The sequence below is a fragment of the Uranotaenia lowii genome, chromosome 2 (assembly GCF_029784155.1).
Source record: "Uranotaenia lowii strain MFRU-FL chromosome 2, ASM2978415v1, whole genome shotgun sequence".
Classification (NCBI taxonomy): domain Eukaryota; kingdom Metazoa; phylum Arthropoda; class Insecta; order Diptera; family Culicidae; genus Uranotaenia; species Uranotaenia lowii.
In genome coordinates, this window is record NC_073692.1 from 223,612,713 (window position 1) to 223,627,072 (window position 14,360).

At 36.4% G+C, this 14,360-nt stretch overlaps 1 long non-coding RNA gene across 1 annotated transcript; it reads left to right on the forward strand.

The window, feature by feature from the left end:
- The first annotated feature begins 12,768 nt into the window (after positions 1-12,768).
- LOC129741118 (uncharacterized) lies at positions 12,769-13,846 on the forward strand. Its single transcript, XR_008736429.1, has 3 exons — positions 12,769-12,987; positions 13,059-13,358; positions 13,422-13,846. It is a non-coding gene; the product is annotated as an uncharacterized LOC129741118 (long non-coding RNA).
- Positions 13,847-14,360: the final 514 nt, after the last annotated feature.

A 14,360-nucleotide genomic window follows, 5' to 3' on the forward strand; every position in this document is an offset into this window, starting at 1 on the left:
ACGGACCTCCTGAGATTATAGAACCTCTTAATACTTCCTCTGGTCGACTCGCGTTTACTTTACAAGGTCACAATTGAAATGCAATGTATTTTATCTCTCTAAATCTCTATAGTGGATTTCTTCTTGAGGCAGAGAACTTGACAAATACAAATTCATCAATAATAATCATTAACATCACATACCCTTTCATCTTCAATATAATCATTACATCACACAACCTTTTAAATGCAACCCCAATTTGATTGAAACGTATACTTCGTTTGAAAAATGTACTTTGTTTAACCGTTTACTCACTTCGCCACAGTTTGCTGACAATTACTGTGGGCATCAGTAGGTATAACTTACCTCGCAGTAATGTAAACTGCTTATAAGTACAAACAATCAGTGCCTGCAGGCTTGTCAAAATTAGTCCACCTTCATTGATAAGTGCTTTAATTATCTCAGTTCCCGCGCAACAGGAAAACCATTCGGAATTATCAAAGTTGAAGGCACACTAGCCTTCTAAAAATATATAATCAAGCTATAAGGGCAAAATTCACTTCGATATCGGAAGAACGTGTATAGGATAAATTAAACTTACAAAATCCGCATACATATCTAAGCAAACGTTTTCTATAATATTATTGTTACTTTGTAAAATTGCATAGTTCTTCGTTTAAAAAAAATATGACTCATTAAAATCATGTGCATCAAATGCACACATCTCTATGATGATAAGTGTTGAACAAAACTGAATGTTCTTGGCTCTTCGAAGCCTAATGGTTGTTTTTTGGTTAAATGAACACCCAAGTCTCTCGAACTGTTATCGCTCCCCAGAAAACCAGAATCGAATACAAATATGCAGAACTGGACTCTCCAAAACACTTTATACCAATCCTCCTCAGAGGAATCTGTTTCTTGTTTTTTCATATCCTCCTCAGAAGAATCTTCTTTTACCTTCTCGGAGGAATCCCATCATCAATTTGGGAATCGATACGTGTTCCTCAGAACCATCTGCATCAAAATCATCATTACTTCCCGATCAAATGACTAATTTTTTTTTTTCAGAATATGCTGTTACATACGGTTTCGGATTCTTAGAAGGACCGTTTTTCCGGATTGGGCCGATTCATATTATTCCGCGGAACTTGCGGTTAGCAAGTGGACCAGCCAGCAGCCAGAGGACGACCAGGAAGAGGACCACTAGCCAGAGAGACCAGTCAGAACCGAGACGATCCAGCCCAGAGGATCCAGCTAGCGCAAATGGACCTGTCAGAGGACCACCAGACAGCAAGATTTCCCAGGCCAGCCCCGAGGTACCGCGAGAGGCCAAGTCCAAGACACGCTGCTGTCATGTATGTGTGTGCTCACGTCTGACGGATGGAAAGAGTCCCTGGATGGGCATTATTATTTATTTACATAGTATTCCGTCTCACGACATAACTTGACGAACATAATTCCTGAAATTCCCTCGATCCATGGCAACCGATCCACACTCCGTTCTCCTGTACGCCGCCGAAGATGGTTCTTAACACTCGTCGCTCGAATACCCCGAGTGTACGCAGGTCCTCCTCGAGCAATATCCATGTCTCGTGCCCGTAGAGAACAACCGGTCTAATGAGCGTCATATACAGGTTACACTTCGTGCGAGGGCTAAGTCTTCTCGACCGCAGTTGCTTGTGGAGTCCATAGTAGGCACGACTTCCGCTGATAATTCGCCTCCGGATCTCACGGTTGGTATCATTGTCTGCGGTCACCAGTGAGCCGAGATAGACAAAGTCTTCGACTATCTCCAGCTCGTCGCCGTCGATCGTGACCTTGTTATTACTGGACAAGCTGGTTCGGTCGGTCTCGGATCCGCAGGCCAGCATGTACTTTGTCTTGGACTTTCATATTAATCATCAACCCAATCCTTCCTGCTTCGCGTTTCAGTTTGCGGTAGATCTCCTCCACCGCCGCAGATGATCTGCCGACTATATCAATATCATCGGCAAAGCAGATAAGTTGACTGGATCTGTTGAAAATCGTGCCCCGCATTTCGCCCACCGCTCGTCGAATAACACCTTCTTGCCCTGGATGGGCAATACGGAGGTTGGAAGGTCCACCTGGAAGAACACCCCGGTGCGCTCGCAAGCTGAGGCTATTAGCCACCAGAATCAACGTAAAGTTCAATTTGTCATCGATTCTGGTGCCACTCAACACATGGTGCGAAATTAGAGCCAATTGGTTGATGTGAAGACTCTCACATATGTTATAAACACAGCTAAAACTGGCGATTGTAACATAACAATTGTAACATTGTTCGAGAGCCAAGCGATCTGGAACAATGCATTTGAGAAGTGTAATTCTTATTTTAATTTTTGGCATTTCGGCGAGTTGTGAAAATTCAAGGTAGAATATTTAGAAAGAACATGAAGGTGGTGGAAAGATCAAAGCTAGAGCGCTTTGGGTAGAAGAAATTGAATAGTTGGTAAAAATGTGAGCAGGGCTTTTGTTTTGTGAACAGCTTTTGAACTACTTGCGTGATTCTTTGCCGCGCGCCGTTTCAATGTTGATAGGAAGCGATGAAGAAACCCATCGCATTCCTACGCTACCCACATTGAAACACGGACGGGTCGAACACATGAGATTGTGTCCGACCGGGCAAAAAATCACCCAAGCAGTGCTCACATGTGCTGTTCTATTGCTAAGCCAATTCTATCGATGCGTGCTACTTTTTTTAGGTACATCGGATGGATGCTACTTTTTGTTTCGCATATTATCCATCCGATGCCTTACTTTTTTGCCAAATGCATCGTGGTGAATTGTGTTGTAATTTTTGTTATCCCATTTCCCCCCTTCTTTAGCCAAGTGATTCTTCTGTTCTTTCTGAATATTCTACCTTGAATTTTCACAACTCGACGAAATGCCAAAAATTAAAATAAGAATATATCCCGGCGGCGATTAAAATAAGATAACAGAATCACTTGGCTAAAGAAGGGGGAAAATGGGATAACAAAAATTACAACACAATTCACCACGATGCATTTGGCAAAAAAGTAAGGCATCGGATGGATAATATGCGAAACAAAAAGTAGCAACCATCCGATGTACCTAAAAAAGTAGCACGCATCGATAGAATTGGCTTAGCAATAGAACAGCACATGTGAGCGCTGCTTGGGTGTTCATGTGTTCGACCCGTCCGTGTTTCAATGTGGGTAGGAATGCGATGGGTTTCTTCATCGCTTCCTATCAACATTGAAACGGCGCGGCAAAGAATCACGCAAGTAGTTCAAAAGCTGTTCACAAAACAAAAGCCCTGCTCACATTTTCACCAACTATTCAATTTCTTCTACCCAAAGCGCTCTAGCTTTGATCTTTCCACCTATAATACCTTCATGTTCTTTCTAAATATTCTACCTTGAATTTTCACAACTCGCCGAAATGCCAAAAATTAAAATAAGAATATATCCCGGCGGTGATTAAAATAAGATAACAGAAGTGTAATTGGAAAGTCCATAGTTCCATAGTCCATAGCAGCCAAGGTGGAGAAACAAGCTGTCTGCGAAAGCTGTATGGCAGGTAGGCAAGCAGCCAACAGTTTTCACAACGTCGAGCTACCTAAGTCGGATAGACCATCAGGGTTTGTGCACTCGGACGTCTATGGGTACATGGAGGTGCCGATGTTTGACGGATTCCGTTATTTCGTCTCGTTCATTGATGACTTCACCCACTTCATGACTGTCTATCTGCTCAAACACAAGAGCGAGGTGTTCGAGCGCTTCAAGCAGTACGAGACTATGGCAACTGCATACTTCGGTCAGAAGTTGTGCAAGCTGCGATGCTACAACGGGCCTGAATACGTTAGTAACGAGTTTCAAAGACATTGTTCTGAGAAAGGAGTTTAGATGATATTCACGGTCCCGTATACTAAGCAGCAGAACGGCGTCAGCCAGCGAGCGGATCGTACACTGATGTCGAAAACGATGTGGGGCGAAGCTGTTTATTAGTGTTTATGCACTGCATACCTCACAAACAAATCACCAGCAAGAGGTCTTGTGGTTAACAAGAAACATTTCGGGATGTGGTTCGATCGGAGGCCAACCTGCGCATTTTCGGATCCGAGCAGCCAGTCGATGTGCGAGCACCCGAAAACATATTTGAGCGTTCAGCCGATGTCCCAACAACAGAAAACACATCTGAGCGGTTAGACAATGTGCCTGCTGATCCCGATTACACTGTGGTTCATTAGAACAAACTTTTGCTCATATTGCGGAGAAACGAATTCTCTCTTAAAACGAATTTTACCGTTCATTCGACCCCACGGCCATCCCATAATGTTTTGACCAGATATGAAAAGCTGTCATTACAGCAAAGTCGTCCAAGGATGGTATACAGAGAAAGGGGTTCTGTTTGTTCCGAAACTGCTCCCAGTTCCGCCCTGGGCAATCATGAAGAGGAGACTCAATGCAAAGGGAAAATTTGTCAAAAACATCAATCAGATGAAGACCTGGTGGGATAAGATAGCTAAAACGATGGCCGGCGAAGGTGTGCGCCACCTAATGAGCCGTGTTAGAGGAAAAATTTGAGAATTCCTTCGAAACCATGACGAATAACTTTATCCGTATTTTTTCTTGGAAGTATGAAAAAACGCAACATTTTATAAAAAAAGATCTTGTATTCGTTAATAAACAACTTGTATTCCAGTTGTTGAGCAATTGAGCAATTGTTTTGTTTCAATTCTATCTAAAGCGAGATTTAATAGGCGCAAATATTCTGCTTCTCCCCTATGCATGCCATAAGTTTCTCATATGAACTGGCGCCAAGACCGTGCGAACGGGGGGGTTTTAGGGGTTTAAGCCCCCCATGGAGATTTTTTCCAAGTAAAATTTTCACATCAAGAAATGAGTTTACTATAGTATCCGGAAATTTTTTGATCCCAAAGGTGTTCAAAAATAAGTTCAAACAAACATGTCAGAAAATTGGCTCGCCTCCAGCAGAAAATTTTCCTAAATCACTCTAGGCCTAAGACATTTCGTTTTACTTCATTTTTATTGTAAGTCTCTTAACTTCAATATTCAATAAACCGTACATATTGAAACTCAAACTTTGACACACAAAAATCCTACCTTAAGATTGGATTTTATTAAGAATTTCAAACCAACCAATTTGATTTCAAAATTCATGCATCGAATAATAATTTTACACATCATCAAGTTATAAACCATGTGACATGTTTTCAATACTACAAAATCCAAAACATAGCATTCATTACTTTAATCCTAATTCCATTGATTATTAAAAAATCGTTTATGTCATTCCAAATTTAAATATAATTAAATATTTTTCATGTCAAATTTAAATTTTTTTTATTCAAATTTCAGACTCATTTGAATATCTTTTTCCTTTTCTCTCAATGCTCAACTTCACATTCAAAAGGGTTAAGATAAATTACACAAGATTACAAAATTCACATTTTCAAGCTCAGTTTTCATTATTATCATCAAAATATTATTTCCTAATTAAAAAAGTATAATAAACAAATTCAGGATCAGGTTTTTATTTCATGTAGATTTGTTAGTTCATGAGTTATCAATGTTTGTATTAACTCAAAATTCAACCCAACTTCATTTAAAACTCATAAACATCATATCACCAAAACTAGATGTGACAGACCAAATCTGATAAAAGATTAGAGTTCAGGACGTTAAAATCAACCAAATTTTTTAGCTCATAGGCTCCAAAAGGCTATTTCCTTGAGAAATCAATAGAATTTATAATAAGTTTTTAAAATGTCAAGATGTATTTATTGAAAAATTTCTGTCTGGATTGTGAAAGAACTGATCTTTTTATTTTCATATTTTGTTTTGATTTCCAAATAAATCAACCGAAAATTATAGAATCAGTTTTTTAGCTTTACCGATTTTTTTAAATCAGACTTTTTAAATTTTTTGTAATATTTTTATTTTTTTTTTTGTTTTTAAATCCTGAGTTTCAAAAAAAAATTTTTTTTTGAAGTTTATAAATCTAAATTTTTGATGAAAAAAACATTATTTTTTTTATTTTGTCCTATGACCCAATATTGAAAAAGACGAAGACAAAATATTAGTTCTTAAAATCTCAAAATTACAAAACTCGCGCTCAAATATTAGAAACTTTTAACGGTTTTTTTATAATTTTAAATTATCTTTCTTGAATCGATCATATTTTTTAAATTATTTATTATTTATTTATGTTCGAAAAATAATTCGGAATAGCAGCTGTAAAGCTAAGTTTTAATGTGCAATTTTAAGCAAATTAGTATATGATTCGTGCGTTCAAAATTTGCAACAAAACTGGGAATTCCTTATTTTTATTTTTAAGTGATGAAACATCCGCGAGGATGAAAGTCCCAGAAAAAAGAAAAAAAGAAAACAACATAATTTTTATTTTTTATAAATTTATTTTATAGCAAATTTCTGGTTAAGAATAAGGCCCATCATTTTGGATAATTTATCAATAATTTATCGTGAATCGCAATTAATGAAAACATTGATTTATTGATTGTTTTGAATCGTATCAGTTAAATTTATTAGTTTTTCCTAGTCATACATGAGTAAGAAAACGGTTTTTTTTTGAATGAATGGATCGACTGGTTAAGTTTTTTTTAAAGATTTTTTACGGCTATCAGTCTTGGATTTTTTAAGTAAAAACGACTGTTTCTACTACAGTCGTTTTTACTTTAAAAAATCTAAGACTGATAGTTGTTAAAAATCCTTAAAATATGGTTTTAGAAATCAATTTGCTTATTTGTTGTGCATTTTTGATATTGTTATTATTCCTAGCTGACTTTAAATTTCGAAAACCCCCCAATGGACGGGTCCTTCGCACGGGCCTGACTAGAGCTATAAGAAAAATTATTGAAATTCATGAATTTGTCTAATGACGCGATTGAATTCTTCAGTTGAATATCTACTTCGTTGAGAGATTGTTGCTTTTCATAAGAGGGTCTTATGGAGACAGAAAACTTTATATTTGACGAGAATAATCGAATAATTCAAGATAATTGATGTTAAAATCATTTTTTTTTTAATTTTTTGGCAAGTTTGGTTCCAATAAATTTATTCTGCCGTATCGGGTCCTTTGAATTTTTCCATTTTGCCGGTCATCATGCTAAATGAACAAAAATCATAACTCGCGTGAGCTTTCATTACGTCGTATGAAACATCTTAAAAATTCACAGAAAATTGCTGAAAAAGTTACCAAAACAACTTTAAAATTTGTGTTCCACATATAGAATATGTTGGCTAGGCTTCAAATATTCTAAATGGAAAGAAATTGTGACTAGTTTATGTCAGTTTTTGTATTTTTTCGTAATATTATGTTTGAGTTTACAAAAAAAATAAACTTGCTATTTAGAATAATACCTCGAATGTCGATGGAAAAAAAAGACTGATGGAATAAATGTGTTCATTATTTTTCCACAATGCCGCCTCTTCTATTTTTCATAAGAATTTTCTTTGGAAATTGGAAGAATTTTATAAGACTCTCATGAAAATTCATTTTACACTTTAAAAAGCGGTGCATAAGTAACAAGAATTTGTCTAAGTGTATTCTCTGGGAAAGCATATGAACTAAAAATCGATTCATAAGGCCCCCCGGAAAAAATGGCCTCTGGTTCCCCGATTGTTTAATCCGACCCTGTTCAGATATCGAATCAAAATTTGAACACATTTCAACACAAAAAATGAGAATAATCGTTTCTTCAAATTTCAATAAACAACGTTTCGTTCCATTATGCAAATATCCACTTGTATTAGAACAGCTGTTTCCAAAATAGAATGTGCCCACTCAATTGCGATTGTTCGAAATTCTTTTCACCATTGATGGTCAATTCTAAGCCACTTTAATTACATCCATGACCTTTGCTCGTGCTGGAATGCACAGCTAGATAGAGGTAAAAAAACAAACAATCTCCTGCCAATCTTTCCAAACCACTTCAGGAATCTTCGACCGCAGCACCTCGTAGGACGCTTAATAAAAGTCCACAAAAAAAGTCGCGGAAACCAACGGAAAAACTCAACGGCTCAGAAACGTCCTTGCCAATTTCACTCCCATTAACATGGGGCGCCCGAAACGCAAAATCCAAACCGCCCGACAGACACAATGGCCGAGAAACTAGTTTGCCAGATCGCGGCACACGAATCCGTGCGGGGTACCATTCTTTAGGATTTGTATTTCTTTCTGTGTATCTAGTTGGTCTCGTTTAACCCTCTATCGATCATAACATTTTTTCTCAATATGTATGGCGATCATCAAAACATAATAAGTATTTATATTTGTATTTAGTGTTACAAGTTTTCAGCCAAATTTGGGACAAAACCAATTTTAAATGAATATCTGAACACATATTGTAAATTATTTCACTATAAACCAATTTAAACAGTAAACTTGAATATTAATATTACGATTGTAGTGATAACACTAGAGGGTTAATCAAGCTTAAAACGAACTTTGAGCCCGCGATACGCCTACCCGAAAGTAGTTGAGTAGTTCAAGTTTTCTGCTGGTGTTTTGCAAATGAGGCTATAAATTTTTTAACGATTTGTTATCATCCCGCTAACATCTCTAAAGCAGGAATCTTAAGTCTGCAAAAAAAAAAGATAAATATTTGCAAAGTGGAATTGAGAGTATTTTTTGATGTACAAGGATTTTAAGGCGTGTGCTGAATAAGACTCATTTTTAGAATGATTCAAAAGTAAAAAATGTTATATCTGTTGTAACGAGCAAGATAAAACAGATGTCATGCACAATTCAAGACACTTTGGAACAGCTCCTGAAAACACGCGATCGAATAAATGTTTTCAATAATCCACAATTTTATTGCCTTTGATCCCTTCTGAACTCCGAAAAATAAAAATGTGAACCATTCCAAAGAAGCTTAACTCCTCAAATTTTCGAGGCATCGGCACCAAAAAATTTATGGAGTCTAAACCCGAAAAAAAACTTTGTTTGCAAACAATCACCTCAGCTGGCCCAACAACATCTGTTTCGCTTCCTGGCTCCTTTTACGTAATACTTTTGCGATCAAATCCGAGCGCCCAGAACACAAAGAATGCATAGCTATGTTAGATATTTTTTGCAGCATCAGCAGCTCTATTTGACGCAACTTAAAACTAGTTTATCGAGCGTTATACTTGCGTTTTTTATATATTGTTCAGTAATACGGCAGACGTGGGTTCTGGTATTTGAAGCATCTTAATCGATTATGTTTGGGAATTCGATTCGTTTCGTTTTTATTAGTTTGAAATATTTTGAAAGGTAGAGTCAGCTAAGAAGTGGCAGGGATTAGTTATTACGAGGCATTTTAAAGGCGGATATTTCTTTTTAATTACTTGTCATTGTATGATAATCATTAAATTCTAAAGTCATATGTATCGGGAAATAATCGAGAAGTGCCCTCGTGCATAGAGCTTAGTTTTTTTTAGAAATGGGATAGTTACGAATGCGTGTATCTCAAAAACCATTCATTTGATCTAAATACTTTCTACAAAGGAAATGAAGGTAATCTGATGATAACTGATGAAAAAATATTATAAAGAAAATTATCGTTTTTGGTTAGAATTTATTTTACTTTATTCTAGGTACCTCCCACTGGCTGGCGCACACTTTTTTTCAGTAATGATTTTCATCAGTTTTTCAATATTATACTTCGTCTAATCTGTATTTGAGGTTCTGATACTTCTGATACTATTTTTTAAATGAAACCAAGTTGTCGATTGGCTTAATTTATGACGGTTGTTCGATGGCTGTTAAACGTGAGCTGTGCATGAAGGGTCGTCATAGGTCGTCAACTTCCAATACCCTTTGAAAATGCTGATGATCGATGCTATAGTCGTGTAGAATGGGTGATTTTTTTTTGATGGAAGGTTATTACAAAGCATTTAGGGACACTAACCGATTACTTATTCACTCTACACCATTCTTAGTTCCATCATCCAAACTGATTATCAGATCGTTTAAAAATAATACAAATAGCAGAGGTCCAAGATAGTTTCCCCCAGACCAATTTATGAAAGGAAAGGATATGCTATCACCAAATTTAATTCTGATACACCGATCTGTGAGGAAGGATTCCAACCAAACAACCATGTTCTCATGAACACCAAGTTCAGATAGTTTGGCAAGCAATATTCTGTGATCAATACTGTCAAAAGCAGCCTTGATGTCGGTGTAAACAGCATCTACTTGCTTTTTACACTCCATCTGGTTCAGGCAATACGATGTGTATTGCAAAAGGTTTTTACTCACCGATCTACCCGGCATAAACTCGTGCTGTTCAGATGCAATATATTGGGATGAAGCTCGTTACAGAGCGCCACTCACGATGATTTTGAAAAGTTTAGAACCTGCCGACAAACTGGTAATACCTCGATACTGCATTACGTTTCTTCGGTCACCATTTTTAAATACTGGAACCAAAAATGAATTTTTCCATTTCTCAGGAAATTTACGTTGCTAAAGAGATCTGTTGTAGATTCGTGCTAGAGGCATTGTAAGAGCTTCGATGCAGCGGCAATAAATTACAGCTGGAATTCGTTCAGGTCCAAGAGCTAATGAGGCTTTCAATTTCGTTTCGGCCTTTACAATTAGCTCTTAGTTTATTACAAAAGTGTTAAGTTATATTGCATCGACTGGAACATAAAAGTTGGCTTCGCTGCACTCAGATTCAGAGGAAACAGTGTTCGAGAAAACCGATCGGAAATGCTCAGCAAATAAATTGCAACAGGTATCTGGAGAGCTAGAAACAGCATAGGGGAGATGGGGGCATAATGGCCACCTTAAGGAAAACGCTTATTTAACCCTTCGTTTCATAAAGTAACAAATTTGCAACAATTAATGTATGGAAAAAGTGAAAAATCGTATTTTATTTTAATTTTTTTTCTTGATGTACTCATCATTTCCAACTGTAAAAAAATATTTTTAAGGAAAAATAAAAAATCATGAAATGAAGGGTTAATCATAGAACATAGCTATAATATGGAGGTTACATTATTGTTTCGTGTTCAGACACTTGAAAAGCCTATTCCCTAACGGGCTGAAACGTGAAAAACTAGATGAAAACGTTAAAAAATGCATTTTAAAAAATTTTGCCAAAAGCTGAAAACCAACCACTGTGGAGGCATACTGAGAACCCCCCCTGAGGCAGTATGAGCACCATTAATCAGGGCAAGATGTGCGTTTTCTGCCGGAGAATCTAGCAGCGAATTCAATTCGATGAAGTCAGGTGAGTCGTAGATTCATGAAACAAAGCAATAACAAAATAATCTAGGTCTGTTTGTAGAATACAAACCATTCACGCACGCTCATACATAATGTGCTTTGTTCGGAGGATGATGCTACTAGCCGTATAATGTAACAATAAAAAAATCGATCATGAATAGTAAATGGAAAAAAATCACCTCGAACAAAAATCTAACGCTAGTCTTTTGATTATCTCTCCGACACCTTACCAATAGGCTAAATCGTCGGATGAAAACTAGTCAAGATGTGGCGCTATAAATCAATTTTAATTCGCTGCTAGATTCTACGGCAGAAAATGCTCGTTATGCCTCGATAATATGGTGCTCTATATGCCCCTAGTCAACAAATTTAAGTAAAAACGTGTTTTAAAATTGATAAAAGTGAAAAATCAAAAATTTTATAATGGTAAAAATTGAGAAACAATGTGTACATCATGTTGCAGTGCGTACATTATAGATCAAGATTATTTTAAGATCATAAGAACTTATTTCGTAGTGCTCAAAAATTATAATATTTTCGTAACTTGAGAACCAAGCTAGTTTTTTTTAAATATCTCTGTAAAGATGATAAGGAGATTCCTTTTTTTGTGAAAAATTAATACTATAGGAAGTACGAAACAAATCCTCATGAAAATTTGTTTAAGAAAATACGTACTTTCGTAGAAAAGCGTAGTGCTCATTATGCCCTGGGTGCTCGTTATGCCCTCATCTCCCCTAATGGTAAAAAAAGGAGGTCGGTAAGGCGCTCGTTTAGCGTTTTGAGTTTACGAAAGTCTTAAAACTTCTTGGATTACTGCGTAAACTTGATTGTAAGCGTAAGACGTGGAACTTATACAAGGATCCATTCAGTCTACGGAAAGCGACGCTTGCTGCTTTGAACTGTCGTTGAAAATCCTTAGTTCGATTTTTTCTAAGTCTCCGTAGACTAGTGTTCCAAATATCAATCATTTTCACCGAGTCATGCTTGACTACATTCAGAGCCAAAAAATCAAAGCAGTCAAATTTTCCTTCTTCAACCAAATCATACAAACAATCATGCATAACAACGACGCTTCCGTATTTGAAACAGTTTTGCGATACATGATGAGGTAAAAAAGGACGCAGACTATCAGCAACGAACGTCTCGATGCTGATTTCCTTCCCCTAACGACTTTCAACCTTTAGGATCATAACTGATATGTATCAGTTCTGAGCGATCTATGTAGGCTATCAGATGATTTTTTATTTTTCGTTTTGCCTAGAAGGACAAAAACATGACTACACACCAAAAAATTATCAAAATTATTCGAGACAGAAACGCTTCAAAACCTAATTTTATTTCGTCTATAATGAGAATGATCTAATTTTACATTCTTTCTCATCTACATTTCATACGCCTTAATCCGAATCAGTGAAAAGCCGGTTTCAAACACAAATTTAAGCCTTGATTGATGTAAAATTATGTGCGTTGAAACGCAATTGCAGAGTAAAAGATTTGAGTGTGCATGTTGACATAACGTAAACAAAACAAAATGTGTCTGCTCGTGACCGTACGTCGGGAATCCCGAAAATGTAAGTTTTCGCTAATAAACCAACTGATCCAGGAAATGGTGACCCAGTTTAGACCGGTCAGCATATATCCGAAGCCTTGCTGTTCGAAATGCTGGTTAATTCGATCCGCGTCCGCGAGGTAACGTTATTGTATTTCCGATCGGGATTGGACACGGGATGGTCTGATTCTGCCTAATTGTTCTCTGAATCTCTGAAGGTAAGTAAATTGGAATATTTAAGAAAAAAATGGCAAGCAAAGTGAATTTCAGTGTTTCGTTTTCATTATAGGTACAAGTTATGTACAACAACGTCCAAGAGAAAGTCCTTTAAGAGTACCCTGAGAGTTTCCCGTACGGTTCTTGCGCTGAGGGACAAGCTAAAAGAATCACTTGGGATTCGACATCAGACGAATTGATTCCAGATTTGGCGGCGCGGCAGATCAAACATGTTCTCTGAAGTTGACGGCAGAGTACCTTAGAATGCTATGCTTTTTTCCTGCCTAAATCTGCTCAGCCAACGATCCTGTAACCATTTCAAACAGCTTAGCTTTGGTGATACCTTGTTCTAGAGCTGCGTTCGCTTCGGTTGGTAAGAGTGAGAAGCAATTATAAACCACAGTATGTATTTCTTTATATTTATTTATTTTCCTAGGTTATGGTCTTTCTGCCTCCTGGAGGTGTAATCTCATATGATGGCTGATACAGAACGTGCATGCACAAACCAAATCGTTGGGAATTTCTGGAAAAAAAATCCTGATAAATCAGACAAGATTTTTTTCGAAATGATCGAGACTTCATATAGAAAAATCATAATTAAACGGCAATAAGGTAATTAACAACAATTTTTTACACACTTGCATACAACATTGTGAATAATTTAGCCTGGAGATTAGTAAGAAGCAATTAACAAGCGAAAAGTCAATAATTCTAGCCGTATCGCTCTAACCGAAACACAAAGATTCCACTTTGAAGCAAAAAAATCATTTTAGACTATTTCATGAAGAAAAATATAGTTGTTGCAGTTTTATGGTAACAATATTTGAAAAAGAATTTGTACTTATGGCATTCTTTCCAAAATTTTGCGTTATAAAAATCCTTTTTTTTTATATTAATTGCTACATAGCACTAAACGTTTTTCCTGTATTTATGTTTTGTTTTTAACATTTGACAATGATCGGAATTGATTTTTTTAATGTGTGAAAGTCAAGTTAGTATATTTTTAATTTGTTTTAAAAATTGTATAGGCTTTTTTATACTTCCAAGAGATATACAATTAGGCTCTAGCTAGAAGTACTCTTTCGATATACCTTGTTCAATGATGTTTACTCTTTTGAGTAGAAATTTTGTTTTGGTTTATGAGGTATTCTATGAAGGAAATGCAAAAGCATACTACACAAATGCAATAAATTGTGTCGATTTATCTAAAATATTTTTTTTATTTTAAGTTTTAAAAGATGACACCCTCTTACTTTTCATTGACCTTAAATTGCAGTAAAATGTAGTACAAATGCCTGAAACTTACGTCCCCAAGAAATACATCTTTGAAAAATACTGCTTAATATCAATGAAAACATCTACAAATATATGGACT